Source organism: Drosophila bipectinata, chromosome 2L (genome assembly GCF_030179905.1).
Source record: "Drosophila bipectinata strain 14024-0381.07 chromosome 2L, DbipHiC1v2, whole genome shotgun sequence".
NCBI lineage: Eukaryota > Metazoa > Arthropoda > Insecta > Diptera > Drosophilidae > Drosophila > Drosophila bipectinata.
This window is the reverse complement of record NC_091736.1, coordinates 17,614,058-17,632,097: the sequence shown is the minus strand read 5'-3', so window position 1 is coordinate 17,632,097 and position 18,040 is coordinate 17,614,058. Positions and strand designations below refer to the sequence as shown.

Below are 18,040 nucleotides of genomic sequence, written 5' to 3'. Positions count from 1 at the left end.
AAATAGAGAATAAAATTAGTTCACACTCAAACTTCAAACAAGAAGTCATGATACTACCTATGTTAATTTCATTTTTCAGTTACAGCTTATATAGAGTTCATGCTGCTAATCTTCCTAGTAAGTACTATTTATTTATTTAGAATATTCATGAAAATAGATTCATTTATGTATATTTTTCAGAGGAATGTCTATTACCCCATAGCCAAGGAGAATCTACCAGTCAAGCTTTCTTCATGTACACCTTCAATTCCCAAATGTTTGAGTGCAAAAGTTTTATATATTCCGGTTCGGGGGGTAATGCCAACCGATTCTGGTCTAAGAGGGATTGCGAAGACACATGTGTGATACCCAGTAAAAAATAAAAAAATACTTAACTTATTAACTTTAAAGTATTCCGCTAAGAAACTAAAAAAAAAAATACCCTCCAAATAAAACATCCTTCTGTCCCATTATCACTTCATTCATAAGGACATGTGCCAATGGGTTGCAAATATGTTTGTTAAAAAAAGGAAATAAAAATAAGAAATATAAAAACCAACACACACGAAATGGAAATAAAAACGACAACGACGTTGACGAGTTCCCTGGCGAATTTTCAGGCGCGGCGAGATTTTGTGTTTGCCAAAATGTCAATAAACACCCGATGGACGTCCGTCCATCTCTGATATTGACATTTATTTTTATATATTCTATTTCTAGCACCACCCCCTAATCCAACCACCCCTCCACTACACCCCTCGCCTGGAAGCTAACCTGACATATAGTAACTTTCTTATTTGGTTTTATTCTGCTTGTCACATTGGCTGCTGACAAAATTTTATGCGAATTGGTTTCACATTTTGAAATAGTTTCATAAAAAGCAAATTCCTCTGCCTGACCAGCCACCTCCCCCTGGTGTACCCCCTCCAATAGCCGACACCAGTAAGCCCGCCACCCAACCTGCCACCCAATTCCATTTCATTTTCCCGGAGTGCGCTGCCAATGCGAGTGATTTCCATTTGACATTGATGATGTTTATTTATTTCGGTGAAAATGGAAAATATACAAAATATATGTGTAGGTATGCCATATGTCCACTGAAAGAAACAGGGGAGTGGATTGGGGTAGGCAAGTGAGCGTGTGGTATGTTTGATGGCCATTTCTGAGATAAATTATAATTGTGGTTTAAAATCTAATTATTAACTCTGTTAGTATGTTTCCGATACTAAATATATTATATATATTAGAGAAATTTCCTTTCAGTGTCTTGCTTTTGTTGGTTTATTATGCCTGTTTTGCGTTTGACGAGAGTCTATTTTGAAGTCGGTAGAGACATTGATGGCTCTGTGACGGTGACGATGATGGGGATCCTGTATCCCGTATCCCGTGTGCCGTGAATCCCAAAGCCAGGATTCTGGGACTTTGGGTTTCGATTTCATTTTTTGCGCTCGGGGCGCTCGGAGCGACAAGTTTGACTTTTATATGAAATCGACATGCATGAGATTGATTGGCCGCAAAAAATCAAGTTTGATCTCGGGACTCGATGGAATTTTTGAGTGGTTTTGCATGTTTTTTTTGCCAAAAAAAAATGGAAAATTAAACCGTTTTCACAGTACTTTCCTTTGTATAGTTCCCGGGGAAGGGGCAGAGGGCCTGCGAAAATATTTAAACACGAAATTGCAACCAATCAAACAATTTTCCAATCAAAAGCTACCATTTTGGCAATTTTGAGACGGACTTGTGCCAAATTTTAAGTTGCATAATTCAACAAAGGGAGCTTTTTGGCAATTTCGTTTCGTTTGGAAGCTACCTCGCCTGCCCCACTACCAGGTGGTAGGTGGTAGGTACTACCTGGCCCGGTGTGTTCGCAAACAGACGGGACATCATCGAGTAACCGGCTACGCAATTACCATGAACAACAACGGTTGGAGGGCCAACAGACGGTGGGTGGGGGGTGCAGTGGGTGGGGGGTGCAGTGGGTGGGGGGTGCAGTGGGGTTGGCATGGTTTAGACCCTATGCACCGGCAAAGTCGTAAATATTCCAAATGTCATTTTGAAATCCTAATTTACGCTTCGACGATCTAAAATGCACATTTGCACCCGGCGCAGCCGAACGCACAAAAGTCCAGCGTCCTGGGCTTCAGAACAACGCAGAACGCACTGCAATTTGGCCAGACTAGGATGGAGTGTCCGCCCCCACGTCCTGTCCTCCCCTCGACCACTGGTCAGTCCTTGTCGGGGTAAAAAGGATCCCTCGTCCTCGTCAGGATTGGCATGCCTCATCATCAGTTCGAGTTCGTTTTTGCAGCGCCATTTTGTATCGAAACATGCAATCAAAATTTTCAAATTTTCTCTCTGTGAGTGTGTGTGTATGAGTGCAGAGAGGGGGTTGAGGGGTAGGGGGGCAGGGTGGTGGCACACAGAGGAGCTGACTGTGTACAGTGTACACTGACCAAACACACCCACACACACATGGAATGAATTACAATCAGCACACAATTCAACGAAAAATGCCGTCCAATTTCTAAAATGTACGCCGCTGCAACGACCGAGAGCTTCTGAGTCAAGCCACCTACCACCCACCGCCCAGTAGACCAACCACCCACCCACTTAGCCCCCCCCCTTTCCGGGCAGCCTCATGGGGCGCGTTAGGAAAATTAGTGCATTTTCTGGGGGGGGTCTGGCGAATGGTTGGTGGAGCCCCAAAAACAATATGTTTTCCAAACGGCATTTCCATTTATGTTGCATGTTGTGCACACATTTCCGCAAATGCATTCGCCACCCCCAGCTCGCCTCTTTTACCTTTAGCCCCCGCCCACCCCCTGCACATATTTGCACTCCTTTTCGCAACTGTAACTGAGTTTGGGTTTTTGGGGTTTTTGCTTTTTTCGGGGCCCTATGATGGAGGCATCTGGTGCATTGTCTATTCCCTTTTTGTGGGGCCCAGATTGGAACGTTTGCCGTATCACGATGGAATGAAATCAGACCAGGGACCAGAGACCAGCGACCAGAGAGCAGAGACCATACCAGGCCAGAAACTTATCGAGTTGCCCAATTGAGAAGGACAATCGAATGGTTAATCGCAAGTTATTTGACATTTGGGAAAAGGCCCTACAATCGCAGCCGCATGGAATAGAGTCCCCATATCAGATAACCCCCAAATAGAGGTACTATTAAATACTACTAACAGTTTATTATATTTTAAACTCTTCTAAGATCTCTAAGATTAATTAAAAATAGCCCTTAACACAAATATTTAATTATATCCCCCAACCTCTAAGTCATTGAACTTCTCTGAAAGTTCTTCGCAGTCCATAAAATGGGAAAAGCTTACGAGGTGTTCGCCATGTGTCATATTCCGGAGGTTTCAAAAAAACACACTCACACGTTCCTCAGCGATATCTCGGTGGGGGAATCTATTCCATTTGGGTGATGGATTTTAACGGCTACGTAAATTCCTTTTCATCGGATCGCTCAATAATAATCAACAGCAGTAAAATTAAAAATACATTTACCAAATATTGAATTTCAATGTAAATAAATTAAAATTAACAAAGACGAAGCCAAAGAGACGACGGAGATGAAACAAAAAATTTCGCCCGAAATCGTATAAAAAACAAAACATTTTGATGGCTGACAAGATTGACGGACTGTTTGGGGCCCGAACTTCATGTAAACCGATCGGAGCCTCCAATCGGCATAGGCCGGAGAACGGAGAACCTCGAATAATGATGAATTAATTGAGTATAAAATGTCTCGGACGAGGTGAGCGACAGTAAAAATAAATTTAAACCAAAAACAGAAGAAAACAAATCTCAGAAGAATCGGGTAATATCATAAAAATTATACAGTAACCGCTCTCACCGAAAACCGACTTGAAATCTCCATTCTGGAGTCCAGACTCCGGCAGTGTTTGAGAAATGTCGTGGCCTCCGTTTCCTAGAATGGCCATAAGAACTGTTTTATGCTAATGAAGCTGCGGGGTCGCCGCACTAAATCATGCTAATGGTTATGTCTCGATCGGAACCACCGCCACGCCTCCCAGAAGGCGCTTCAGCCCCCGTTTTTTTACACACGACTGCTGTTTAAATTGATTAATTTTATGAGAGAAAGAGCTGGCAGAAAAAAAAGTAACAAAAAATAGTGTGGGTTTGCTAGCCGAGAACATATTTTCGCTTAATTTCATTTCCGCTTTTTACAGGCCATGACGATACTCCTGCTACGCTACACTGAGAAAAAACCAGAGTACTAAACATTGTAAGGAAACTTATGAGCTTTAAGGTTAACAGACAAGCTAGAAATATAAATTTTAGACAAGTTAAGTTAGGTTAACTTGAATTTTTTAATATCTAAAAGGCTTTTAGCAAAAGCTATATACTTTCTCTCAGTTTATACTGTCCAGCACTTGTTCGTCATGCCTGCCCTCGAGTGGCGCAATTTTTTATGCTACTCCGCCCCTTAAAAAAAGGGTTGCAAAATTGTCTGCCCGTTTTTTAATGCGTGAGTGTCACCAAAAAATTCATTTGGGGGTTGACTCTCGAACAGTTAGCAGCCAGCCAGTTATTGATCTGAATGAGGCATTGTCAATCTTGTTTGATGCATCATCCTGCTGATGCCAGAGGGGCCCGAGATTAATATTACCCCATATTCGCGATTCGGCACAAAGGGTTTCTGCCAAAAAGCGAATTTTCGTGTCAACTGTCACAGGATTTGATGCTTCGGGAAATTTGCGATTCGAGTTGCCTGTCGCCTCAGGAATACATTACTCTACTTTTTTGTGATGTATTTTGGACCAGATAGGAAAATAAATATGAAAATATTTATTAGGAATTCCCAACAACTGTTTGTTTTCATTCATAACTTTCCTCATAACATTTCTCTGGCAGCTATTTGTGTTTTCAAGTAAATTGCATTTTCCTTCAATCGACTGGGGTTTGGGGCCTGTGTCTTTCATGCGGCATCCACTTGAGGATCTTCCAGCTTGTTTCCAGTTGTTTGGACTCAACACATTTGTAACAATATTTGGGAACTAATTTTAGACGGCGGAGTCGCATCGAATTGACATTTGGAAATATTTCAGGACAGATTTTTGACGTGCGCCCGTGATTTGTCATTGACATCATTATAGTCTCCGATGTGGATGTGTCTTTGTGGACTTTCCCCCGGGTGGATAGTCTTAGGCGGCAGGCAAACGGGCTGCAGCACCACCGCACAGATCCTCTGAAGTGGTGCAGTGGCCGTGGTGCAGGCCAGGCCACTTCATTTGTGCCGCTTGGATAAACAAAAGTGGAAAAGCCGAAACTTGAAAGAAGGGAGACCAAAATCCAGTTGGTTCGTCATGCGCCATGCGTCGCCACATTTTCTAATTGATTTTAAAATGTTTCAGTTTGTATAAATAATTGCGTTTTTGACATTCCCCGTCCCGGGATATTCCATAATTCGGGCTACGGGGAGCATCCAGAGGGGACCGCCAGCCCATTGAGACTTAACTTAATTGCGCCTCCGATGCGCCGCTTCGGGAGGAGTCACATCGGGAAGCTTATGGCGGGCTGTACGGCGTTCTGTACCCAAAACTATATTACAATAATTTAATTTATGTTTGCTATTTATTATTTTCCGAATTGTTTTGGAACGTGCCGCTGTTCTCTCTCGCTCTTCAGAGACTCCAATAAATTAAGGCCTCTAATGACTTTACCTATTTTTGGCACGAGCTTATATTCTATATTCCTCCCCGCCGCACTCTGATCCGTGTTAATGTCCCGATCTGGTTGCCCAAAAATATGGGACGACTAATCCTTTCCCGGGAACGGTTCTACGTGCCGACTAATGCATTATTGGCAGGTCAAATGAGGAGTTTTTAATGCCGGAGGATATATGGATATGACTAATTAACTTGAGGAATGCGGATCCAAAAATATTACAAGGCGGGTTATTTATAAGTTTTAACTTAATTGCTTCTCTCTGACCCTGAAGAGTTTGAATCGGGGATATATTTAAGAATATTTAATTCTTAATAAATAAAATTGGTTTTTTTTCAAATATTTGAGGCCCGTTTTTGGGGATGATTTGAAATCAAACTGGAAAGTGCTGGGGGTTGCGAGGAAGTTTGTTGACCCAGGCGCGGGATTCCGGATCTCAATTGCCACCAGCGACATTTTACACCAGGCTTCTCGTGTTTACTCTCCTGCCACAATTTGTTGCATGCTGCAGTCTAAGAAAGAGAAAGGCGGGCGGAGAAAGTGACTCCACTTGAAATGGATTCGAAATGGAAATGTACAGCCAACAGATGTGTTTCTTGGGGGAGAGGTTGCTTTAATAAATGTAGGGTAGATGGGGAATATTTATATTATTTTTTGCAGTGACTGTGATTTATAAATAACAACTGAAATGCATTCAATATTTTTTTTTTTTGTATTTGTTCAAATGTTCAAAGCTTAAAGAAGAGTGATTTATATTACTTCCGTTCTAGGAGGAATGTCCTTAATAATTGCACATTAATGTGCGAATCTGCGTGAGCAAGTCCCTTGCCCTCGGCAGGACAAATATTTACACAAAAAGCAAATCATTTCATAACACCAGACCGGGTGGGGGCTCAGAGGTCGTGGGTCGGTGGTCGGGGAATATGTAAACATAACGCCTTCCTGCCACGTGCCGGCAACATTGGCTAACATATTAATAAACGAAATCGCTCATAAAATTATAGCCACACCACCAACCCCCTTCTGTTCGCACAGAAGTTCGCACTTTGTCAAGGAGCCGCTGAGTCGCGGAGGGGTGACAAGCAACCCCACGAATTATGAAATTATTTTCCATAATGAGCCCTTGGCATTTCACCCCAAGGCCGCAGCGGGTTCCCGGCGAGAAGTCGGCGTTTTGTCCCGAACTCGATAAAATCATATTCATACTCGTAGACGGGCGGAAAATGTTGGTCGCGTGCCGCTATTTAGCGTCGATTATCCTCCCAGCATATGCCCCATGTCCTGTCTGCGCGTTTGGTGTCCTGGCTCCTGTTATCCTGTCAGCCAGTCAGCCTTGTCTGCCTGTCAGCGCCGCCTGCCCCGCCCGAAGATGATTTCTCGCTTCCGGAAACGGAAGCAGTTCGATCTTTTGGGGCAGATTGGGTGTCAGTTTGGTTGCGGAAATGTTGCGCATATTCCTTGGCAATTTTCGCTTAGGTCACCCATTCCTTATGACCAGTCATTGCGATTAGCAAGTGAATCCTGCGGGGGCTAGGTCATGCGCCCAAATGATGAGTCAGGACTTTCTATTGAATGGATCAACGCAATCAAAAGAACTTTGTTATGAAGCCCCTTTAGAAAATGTATATCGTTACCAATTCTTAGGCTTAAATCGACTTCCTATCAATTGAAAATCTTAAATATTTACTAAAGCAAATTCGCTTCGCTCAGCGGACATTCGACTTTAGAAACGCCCCTTTAAACAGCTCGCTTCGCAAAACGATGACCTCGAAATATTGTACAAACGGCAATTCATCTCTATTCTATTATCCTTGGAAACCTTGAGCACAATTTCTATCACTACCCGGACACTCCTTTCCTTAACCGATCCCTCACCAAAAGGATGTGCACTATTTCACGCTCAAATATTGAAAAATGATGGGTGTCAATATTTGCATATCATTTTCAGTTTCCCAGGGCCAGAGACTAGCGATCTGTGCGTGACGGATGCGAGCAGTTCCGGGAAAGGACGGGAGGTCCTTCGGCCCAGTCCCCGATAAGCCGGAGGAAAACGCAACGCCCCCTGGCAAATCCTTTTGCCAACAAAAGGGTAATGGCTGCAAATCCGTCGCGCCATATGCAAATCCTCCTCCTTTAGGGTCCTCGAGATCCGTGCTTAATTAGTACGCAAAATATTTGCCTTAATTGTCGCAAAATAAGGAAACAGAGGACGGTTGTGAGTTAAGGATATCCTCGCCTGCCTGCATGCCCCTAAGAATTATAATCCCTTCGATCGGATTTTCCGGTCAGCTCCCGACTACCTGGCGAGACCCGAGGAGAGTTTGCACCAATTTTCGCGCATGATCCTGGGGATCAGGGAATCAGGGAGCGATTCCGGTGATTGATCCTGTTTGCCCGATGTGCGGTGACCCGAAATAAAGAAAGCAGATCTCCTGGCCATTGTCCCCGGCTCCTTTCAAGCCGTCCGTTCTACAATCTCCAGCTGGGCGGCTTACAACTGGACAGGACAATCGGGAAAGAACAATTGCCGGGGCGTTGTTATTGAGACAGTTTACAGGACACTTAGCTCGGCTTAGCCGCTCTGCAATGCGCCCTCCAAGGATCTCGGCAATACGAAATTGATTTGTCAGCCATCCAACCGCACGGGATGCCAAGGTATTCCATTGACCACCTACCTAAGGACCCCGAAGGCAGCAGCGTCTTCAGAAAAAGCCAGGAACTACCGCAGAGTGCCGGGCAACCTCTTGACAACTCCCCACGTATAAATCAATCAATTAAACTTTTATAATGCTCCGCATGGAAAATATTTGCGATGCCAAAGGCAAAAAGCAAGGGCTTTGAGGCTAGTTTTGAGTGGCGTCAGCAGGACCAGGTTGAGATTGGCACTGAGAGAAAATATTATTACTTAAAGAAAGGTTTTTAAAAAGGTGGTATGCTAGATCTTTTGGCCAAGACTTTTTCTCACCTTAAGTCATTTTTATAAGAGGAAACCTTTTGAATTTATATTACAGTGTATCTCAGTTTTGAGTCTGCAGTTGGTAATTAAAATTTCAGCTAATATATTGAGGTTGCAGCTTCAGTTTTTTCTCCCTCCTTGGGCCAGCGTGCGACAAGCATATGACAGTTTGACAAACGGCAGACAGCCGCTGACGAGGCATGCCCCAAGCCCCCCAGCCTTTCATCCTCACTCTCAGCATTAAAAGTTGCTTTCTGGAATCCGGCGTATGTCCATTGGACGGGGACAAAAATCATATTAAGACGGGCACATTATAAAACGACATCGAGCATGGCTAACCAAATGGAGGTAAAGTCCCTCTTCTGGCCAACAAAGTGGCATAACTTATTAAAAAAGCAGCAGAATCCCGAAATAAAAAATACGGAAAACAACATAAATTGCTCCTGAGAAATGTCCCGAAAATTGTCTCGACAGTGGAACCGTCTAAGCGCCACTTGAGGAACGGGTTTTGAGGAATCTCGAATTTTTTCCAAAAGGGTTCGAGAGGCTTCTGGGCAAAAGAACCATGCCGAGGTGGGCGCCATTCATCCGCGAATTATTTGCCATTGAACTTTTGGCAAATTCCTGGGTAAGTAGATCAAACTTAACCACAGGGAATTATGAAGTAGAGCAGGAGATGGGGTTTCCTGTTCAATTAAAAATGTTTAACAAATATTTATACCATTTAGAAGAAAGGCGACCCAATATTAGTCTCATAAAAGTGAAAGCCAAGTCATAGAGCCGCTAATCTGGAATCTCAATTCCAGCTAACACAATTAATAAAGTTTTCACAAGTCGCCAGATGATTTCCCACTATAAGCCATAACTTTTGGGATATCAGTTCCCATTCCCAGCATGATTGGAGTCGTAAAGCGGGCCCCCTCCTTGCGGAGCCAGTGTTTCCACACAAAAGCCATAAATCGAACAGATGATGATGATGAGGAGGTTGATCCAGCCGGATGAGGATGAGAGGAGGAGCATGTGGATGCTGATGACAGGCACGTTCTGCGGTCCCATTGCTGCCCCATGGAAAACCCGAAGGCGCAGGCCATAAAAATTTTCAAAAATATCATAATTTTTGATTTCCAGCGAAGAACGATGCCATTAAAGGGTTAAAATGAAACCGTAAAATGCAACAATAAATTATGGAAAAACTAACATCAATTAAAAGTCGTAAACCCCAGAAGCTATGGATCTCCACCAGAAGGAGGTGATATGAAAATGTGGTAGCTCTCTGCGGAGGGAGGAACGGAGAAAGGTGGGCAGGGAGGGAGGATAATGAACCGCAATCGGGTGATAGATAATAAAAGAGAAAATTAAAATGTTGTGAGAGCTGGAAATAGACAAATAGATCGAAGACACTCGTTAATATCGAACACACACAGAGAGAAATTTTGGGCTGGAGACAGAGGGACATGGAGATCCGTGGCATTGTTTCAATAGAAAACCCATAAAACTTGGGAAAAATTGAAGCAATTCTGGGCTAAAGGAAAACAAATGCACCGGCCATAAAATCATGAAGAAATGAAAACGCAACTGGCAACGCGTTTATGGATCAACTATATGCCATAGGCCATAGTAAATATATGGCTTGTTCAGGTCGCGACCCCGGTGTACACTGAAATAAACAAGGTAGTACATATGATTTTTAGAAAGTATTGAGGACAAGTTAATAGGGGGTGCCTAATAACATCTGACTAGAGAGCCTCTAATCTTCATATTTTCGATATGAAAAGTAGTTGGATACTAGTTTAATATTGGATATTTTTCTTAATATTATGTTAAGAACATCATTCTATAAGGACTATTTTCTTTTCCTGTGTAGTCATAGGGTTGCACTCGGAAATTTTATGGCTTTTCAAATGTTTCCGCAACGCTCGCTTCGCCAGCTCGTTGGGCGATCATAAAAATTTGATTTTTCCTCCGTGGCAGCTCATCCTTGGCCTTGGACTCGGCCTGGGCGGAGGGAGGATGGTCGCTCGAGGCCTGTGTTTACCTACAATAAAAGATAAATCGTCTGGTTTATATGTAGAGCAGACAGCCCGGGGCACAATGAACGCGATCAGCGATCGACAATGGGCGTCGGGGCGAGGTCGTAAACATAAACATTGTTTCAGCGCGCGGACTCGATTTTATGGCCCTACAGCTCCTTTATCCTTTCGTCGAATGGATCTCCTTAGGGGGATCTACCTGTACCTGTAGCAGGGTACGTACGAAATCTCTCTGAATCTCCGGGGCCGGCTTTCACCCAACCTCTCCGCCTCTGACACGCGCTCGTAAAAACCCTTTCGCCGGCGGATCGATCTGATATCATTTGTTTATTTCTCGGAGTCTTGTGCAATTAAAACCAATTATATCCCCGCCTTATCGCACTTGGAACTATACTAAATTTGTCTCTAATTGCGCCTAATTTTTTTTCAAGATCTAATTTGGATTTCATTTTATAGCTCAGATGAGCTACTGTTTCTTTTTCGAAGGAAAAGGTTTAAGACTTTCTCTGTTTTCACAGGACTATAGTTTTAATAGGTTTCCTCAAGGAGCTACAAGGCGGCATCCTTTATTTTTACGCACAATTAGTGCCATTAAACATAAAAGATTTTTATTGGATTTACAATATCTACCTTTGGCACAATTAGTGAAACAAAAACCCCTCTAAGGGGTGAAATGGAGGCTGCTAATGACTCATTTATGATCTATTTTAGATAAAGGAAAATGTAACAGGCTTTAATATTGCGCCCTAAAAAGATTATAATCTATGTTACTAAACAATTGTTCAGTACTTTAAATAATTTTAATTGAAAATTAACTTTTGAGTAAATACGAGAATTTAATAATTTCAAGAGCACTTCTTGCCCGGCTCTGTGTTAATGAAAAGCCCTTAACTTTGCAGACAACTTAATTGACAGCATAATTCGTTTTTCCACTATTTGCTATATCTTTTTTATTGCGGCTGTGAAATTGCACACGCGAGCGGGGAAATACAAAAGATTTTCACTTCCATCCATCCATCCACGGATGATGTGCTCGACAAATTTTTGAAGTGATTTGTGCGGCTGGCCACAAGAAGCAATCGCAATCAAAACGAACGACTTTCGAGTGGCCTGGGCAAATATAATTTTCGCAACATTCAGCAAATAAATAAATAAATGCAACAAATGTGTAACAGCCCAGGGGCTGGAGCAGGAGGGGTGCCACAGAAATCGCGTTAAGTGAGTGCAATTGACAAAAGGAAGCCAACAATGAGAGGCTCTGCTCTCGAATGGAGAATTCTGGGCTGAGGGGCTGAAGAAGCTCTTCAGAAATTATGCGTGCGTGAGGAAGAGACACTGGAAGAAAATGTAGGAAGCACAAATATTTCTCTAGCTCTGAATAGAACCCATGTCTTATGTTTACATTTTTTAAGTCTCAAGTTCTTTCTGTGTATCCTTACAGGAACATCGAGACTTTCTCCCATTGCCTTGACAACAATTCAAGTCCTCCCATCCATCAACTGCGGTTCTCCTTTAATGAAATCGAATTATATCAAATATTTGACGAGTTTTGATTTGATGTGATTTGTGCAATTTCTCAATGGGTTTTAAAAAAAAATACGAAAGGGAGGGTATCAAGGATACCACCTGCAGTTCAGTGCCGCTCAACGACAGGACATCCGCAAGGACACCGGCGCCAGACCAGGACCCACAGCTCCTTATCGCACCCAGTCGTATGAGAGTTATGAGTAGGTCCAGACTTTTCACGGCGCCTCACGATCACCGGGATCTTGATCCTGTACCTGTGTTCGAGTTCATAATTCTGTTTTTGTCAACTCGCTCGATACTTTTGTCGCCAATTGTCTGCATTTCATTCACCAAAAAATAAAACTAAATAAAATAAACTGAAACCAAAACGAAAACCTGAACATGTACATAAAAATCAGGTCAGGTAAAAAAAGGTTCTTCCTTCGTTGATTTTAATTATTATTGCCAGACGTTTATGTTTTCTCTTTTTTGTTTTTATATACTTACGATTACCTAAGACAAAGGGAAATCCTTTTTTAATATTGCCTAACAATCGGGGAGGGGGCGGTCCAAATTTATGGCCAAGTCTCCGAGTTGTTGACATTTTCGTTATCGGTTTTCGAATTTTCCTTTCGCTTTTCCTTTCGTGTTGTGGCCCGCAGTGTCCTCGGCTCTATCAATGAAATATTGATCGACTCTGGGGCCTCCGGACTATGAAGATATCATTATGCATCTACCTTTCGCTCTGGCCGGCTTTGATTTATATGCAATTATACCTGGAACCCAGTTTAGAGTCCAGTGCCGGGCGGGAAGAATATTTAAATGTCGCTCTATAAAAATCTTTATCGACACCGGCGGTTGTAAAACTTTCGATGAACTCTCCTCCCGAGTCGTCGAGTTTATTAAAGGACTCCATAAATGCATTTTTTGAAGGGGTTCCTCTCTTTTTATTAGCTCTTCATACTCAGGTGTCCACCCAGGCTTGGGAGATTTATGATCTTCTCTGGATTTGTCTTAAAATCAGCATTGAACTACCTATTGATTGACATGAGACTGGATGTAATTTAGAAGTGATTATGTGAAGAACATAAGTTAAATTAAATAAATTCTTGGGAAGCGATTTTACGACAAGAATTACTCCCAGGAAATATTCAGAAAATTACTTATAGATTTGTAACCATTGCAAAGAATTCTGTCCCCACAATTAAACCATCAGTATCAGTACTTACAATCATGGTACTACCTATCGAGACCTATCCAAGCTCCAATCTCAAAGAATTAATTTCAGTTCCAAAACCTGCACATACCGACAATAATTTCGTTTATAACCCGACCAAAGACCAAACAAAAACAGATTTGATGGAGAAATGAGCTTGGAATGGGGCTCATAAACCAAACATCAAACGTTTTCGAAGCGATTTAAATGAGTTCGCATTTTGATAGAAAATTTCTCAGCCGAATGCGATCAGAATTTTTAATTAACACAATAAATGGCTCTCGGGGGGATTAATGGGCGGGCAAGCGAACCACAAAGGCGGCAAAAATGCTCAACATTAAAATCAAATAAAATTTTGTTCAAATTGTTAAAATTCCAAAACGGTAGCTCGGTTCAAGCCATAAAACGCACCCCAAACCCGAGTCTTAACTTCTCCATCAGTCCAGAGAACCTTGCCGCGAAGTGGGCACGTCCGCGTCCACGTCCCTAGAATGGAGTCACGCATGCGCTTTGGATTTTGAATTTGGAGATGGCCTCGTGATAAGAACTACCCAAATCTGTAGAAGATTTTTAAGTTTCTAGTACAGAATCTACAAGAAATATTAGGTCAGGCTAAAGATTAGAAATAAAATAATATATACACCAAAAATTTAATTTTTTTGAAGGCTTTCCACATTGCTAGACCTTTCAGTTCACAGTTCCATAAACCTATCGTCGAATATTCGTTTAAAATTACTGGAACTAACTGCCATAATTTTTATGAGAGGCAAGTGTGAAAAGCGCTGGCGGCCAGAACAAACGAACAGCGAATCCTTTTTGCCAGGACACCCCGCGAACAAGCTGGGGCAGGGGCAGGGGGGTTAGCAAAGAAAGGAACGTGCCTGAGACTCTGGAAAATTTGTTGTCGGCCCCTAGAATGACCAATAATTACGGCAGCCGATCGTCGGGTATTTGAAATGCTCGCCGCATTTACGTTTCACATTCACTTTCAAGTCGATTTCCTCCGCCTCGGGATTTCCTTTGCTCTTTCCCCGGAGGGACTTTGAGGGAACCGCACTCGGCAGGATCGTTTGAGTGCCTTGCCCCATAAATTTGTCCCAAGAAACCGATCCGACCCGAACGGAAGCAATTCCGTTTTTTATTTATTTCAGTTGCGTTTAATTTCAGTTTTTTTTCGTTTTGGATTTTAATGTAGGGCAACAAAGAGACCGCAGAACGCTATATTGAAATTCGGCCAACAGATTATGGCCCTAAGATAAGGAAGAGAGGGACTGGTTAAAGGGGTTGAAGAAGTAGGGTGACAAAAACGGAGCTTGTCGATTGAATTTTGATTTCAGCCGGTATTCGAAAGGTTCAATCAATGAATAATTGATAGAGGATTCCGATAGGTAATTAAAAATTATATAAACAATAAAAACATTCACGATGCTTAACGTTTTTGGAAAAACAAGACAAAGTGATGTCACATTTTTATTTAATTAAGCTATCCTCGAGCTAACCTTTTTAAGTTTTAGCCAGAAAATAAAAAACTTATATCCATTGTTTATGGTTATGAAGCTAATGGATTTTGCAGATTGTTTATTCATAGCTTTGCCATATATCATGCCTATCTGGAACTTTTTATGATGGATACCAATCTGCATAGCCATAAATTAAATGAAATCATTTATAGGAAACCAACCAAAGACTAGGAAATGGTCCAATCTTGATTTTAAATTTGACGAAATAAAATAAATATTAAAGATTTGTATTTAAATCTGTGGTCGGCATAGAATATTTCTGTGCCCGAGCTCTGCCACACACACAGAATAAATGTGTAATACTTTCGGCTATTTTTTATTAATACTTATGCCTTAAAATTGTATCAATGTATTGAGTGCCGTCCACTGATTTAAATATTAGGTTTCTAAAAGTAAACTCAGTCTTTTCAAAGTTCGATTTCTGAACTTCGAAAACATAGTATTAACAGAAGTGATTCCCCCTTCGCAATAACAGTTCGCAGGCGTATAAGACTTTAACATTAACAGAGGAGAGAGAATTCCGCGTTACAGAAAAAAGAGAGAGAAGGCAACCTGTAGGCAAGTATAGCTGTTGTTGTTTTCGTTATGATTATGAGAGTCTATCAGACTCTATTATGAGAGTCTGTTGAGTGCGCTAGTGTGCGTGTATGAGAGACTGTGTTGAGAGTGGCTACTATAGGGGTCACTGTAGTATGGGTGTGAATATGATGGCAGATATGAAAAGGGCAGATCCGCTGTTCGGCTTTTTCGTTGGTCGACGCTGGCGTAAAATGAGGGAATATGAGCGTTATGAATTATGTATTTGCCTTGTACATAAACACACCCATACTCTCGCAGCCGATGCTGGTGTTGGTGGCTTTTTCTTACTGGTGCGCAAGGTGGCTGGCCCCATACCCCACTCCGTCTTCCCCATGCTTACTGCCTTTTCTTCCCTACTTCAGTTTTCTTTTCCATTTTTATATGTAATATTATTTCTACTTCTCCCGTTTTTCAGCATTTTATTGGCACTCTCTTCGGGTGGCTCTCGCCAGCCGAAATTTATGACAGCCCCCATTCTGCTCCCCCACTCATCCCTTCGGGGGGACGGCGACGTCGACGCCGGCAGCGTTATTAATGCCTCCCTTTATTCCAGCTCATTGTTGTTTTTTTTTTCGTCCTGGCAAGTCGAGAGGAGAAAGCAAGTCCTTTCTCTCTTTTTCCCAGCCGAATTTATCACATTCCTGGTGTGGTTCTGTAATAAAGTCAACTCGCGCGGAGGATTTCGGATATAAGGGTAAGTAGCTCTAGTAGCTATAACTATTTTTCGAAAAAATGTGAAATATGCTTTTCAAACTGAGTGATTACTTTTAGTTTCCCAAGAGTTACTAAAATCTAAAACTGGATATTCGTGCAACTGGTGCAAATGTCTCATCGTAGTCAGTCATATATTCTTGAGTGAAACCCCGCGCTACAAGTCTTGCTTTGTACTTTACTAAGTTCCCAAATTCATCTTGTTTAATACTAAATACCCATTTGCAATCAACTATGTTCTTATTATCTGGCTTATGCACTAAAGTCCAGGTATTATTTTGAAAATGAGACTTAAGTTCATCTTGTATAGCATTCTCCCAGAAAGATCTGTCCTCACGAAACTTAATCTCATCAAAGGTATTAGGAATATCATTTAAGCTTATTTGAGTATTCATTAGACATCTTTCTAAAAATCGATATGATAATTTGGGTTTACTTTTAATTCTTTCACTACGTCTGATTTCTTCTTCCTCTTCATTTTCATTTAATTTATCACCAGTTTCAACGACTGGATCGGCATTCTCAAGATATGTGGAATTTTCATTGAGTTGTTCATTTAATTCAGAATCAACAGATTCATTATTTTCCATTAAAGGAAAATCCAACTCTTCATTTTCTTTAGTTAAAGATTCATTATTTTGTTCAACAGTATTACTTTGAACATCCGAATCTTTTCCATGTAAAACTCTTGGTTTTAGCATGTTTATTTCATCCACCACAACATCTCTTGCTGTCATAAATTTCCTCGATTCCTCATTCCATAGTTTATAACCATTTGGTTCATATCCAACAAGTATAGCTTTAATTGACTTTTCGTCAAACTTTCTTTTTTGTACTTTATTCAATGCATATACCGTCGAACCAAAAATCTTCAGATATTTTAACGTTGGCTTTTTGTTATGCCACAAAAAGCACTGTCTGGTAACTCCGTCTTGCCACCACGCGGAGATTTGCGGCAAATTCGTCGAAGCGTCTCTAGAAAGATCTCGGCGAATTGGTTAAATGTATGTGTGCTTTTTGCTGTGGAAATATATAACAAAATAAAAAAAAATTATTTAATTCTTTTAACGATTCCCTTTATTATTTAGTGATCACTTCTTGTTCATGTACATTCCGTATGTACATTTGCAGAATTGCATATTCGTATGCACACACACACTTTTAAACTTTTTTCCACTTTATACACTTTTATATTGTAACAATCAAAGCGTTACCACATATTCATTGTAATTGTGTCTGGGCCCATAACCTATTGTTATTTAATAATAAAAAGGTAATACAATTAAGTATTAACCAGAAAACCACCAATGAATAAATAATAACGCCCAATTAGATTTTTAGTGTACCACACGCTGTCGATGCCAGAAAGGAAGTGAACGAGAATATCGATAGGTCAAGAGATCAACGATAGGCGGGATAGATGTCAAGACAACAACGAACACATTTTGGTGTGCATAATTAATAATGTGACTTTTGCATATTTGAAGATGCAAATTTCAACACCCAACAATACAGATGGCTAATATCTCAATGGTTTAATTACTTTTTCTTTAAACAATCGATCAATTTTATTCGTCATTTACTCAGTCTAAGAAAAACTTTGTAAAGTAATCACTCAATTAATCATAATGCATTTGTCAGATGCTTTTCTAAAGCCAGAATTTCAATTAAAAATTTAGGTAAATTATCGCCAGGTGTTGCAGGTAGACAAAAGAACATTTGCAATTAAAATAGCAACTGGTACGAAAGGATTTATAAAAAAAAACTTGAAATGCTGGAATAAATTCTTTCCTGAACGAGCGAGAGGGCGATAGCTATAAGAAAATAATTAAAGAAGTGGGAGT

General features: G+C 41.2%; 1 protein-coding gene and 1 long non-coding RNA gene across 2 annotated transcripts in view; one reads left to right on the top strand and one right to left on the bottom strand.

The window, feature by feature from the left end:
• mre11 (double strand break repair nuclease mre11) overlaps positions 1-18,040 on the bottom strand; it is a 247,072-nt gene that overhangs the window by 79,443 nt on the left and 149,589 nt on the right. The gene's annotated exons all lie outside the window — the stretch shown is intronic.
• LOC138925829 (uncharacterized) lies at positions 20-467 on the top strand. The gene is made up of 2 exons (XR_011442060.1): positions 20-117; positions 181-467. It is a non-coding gene; the product is annotated as an uncharacterized lncRNA (long non-coding RNA).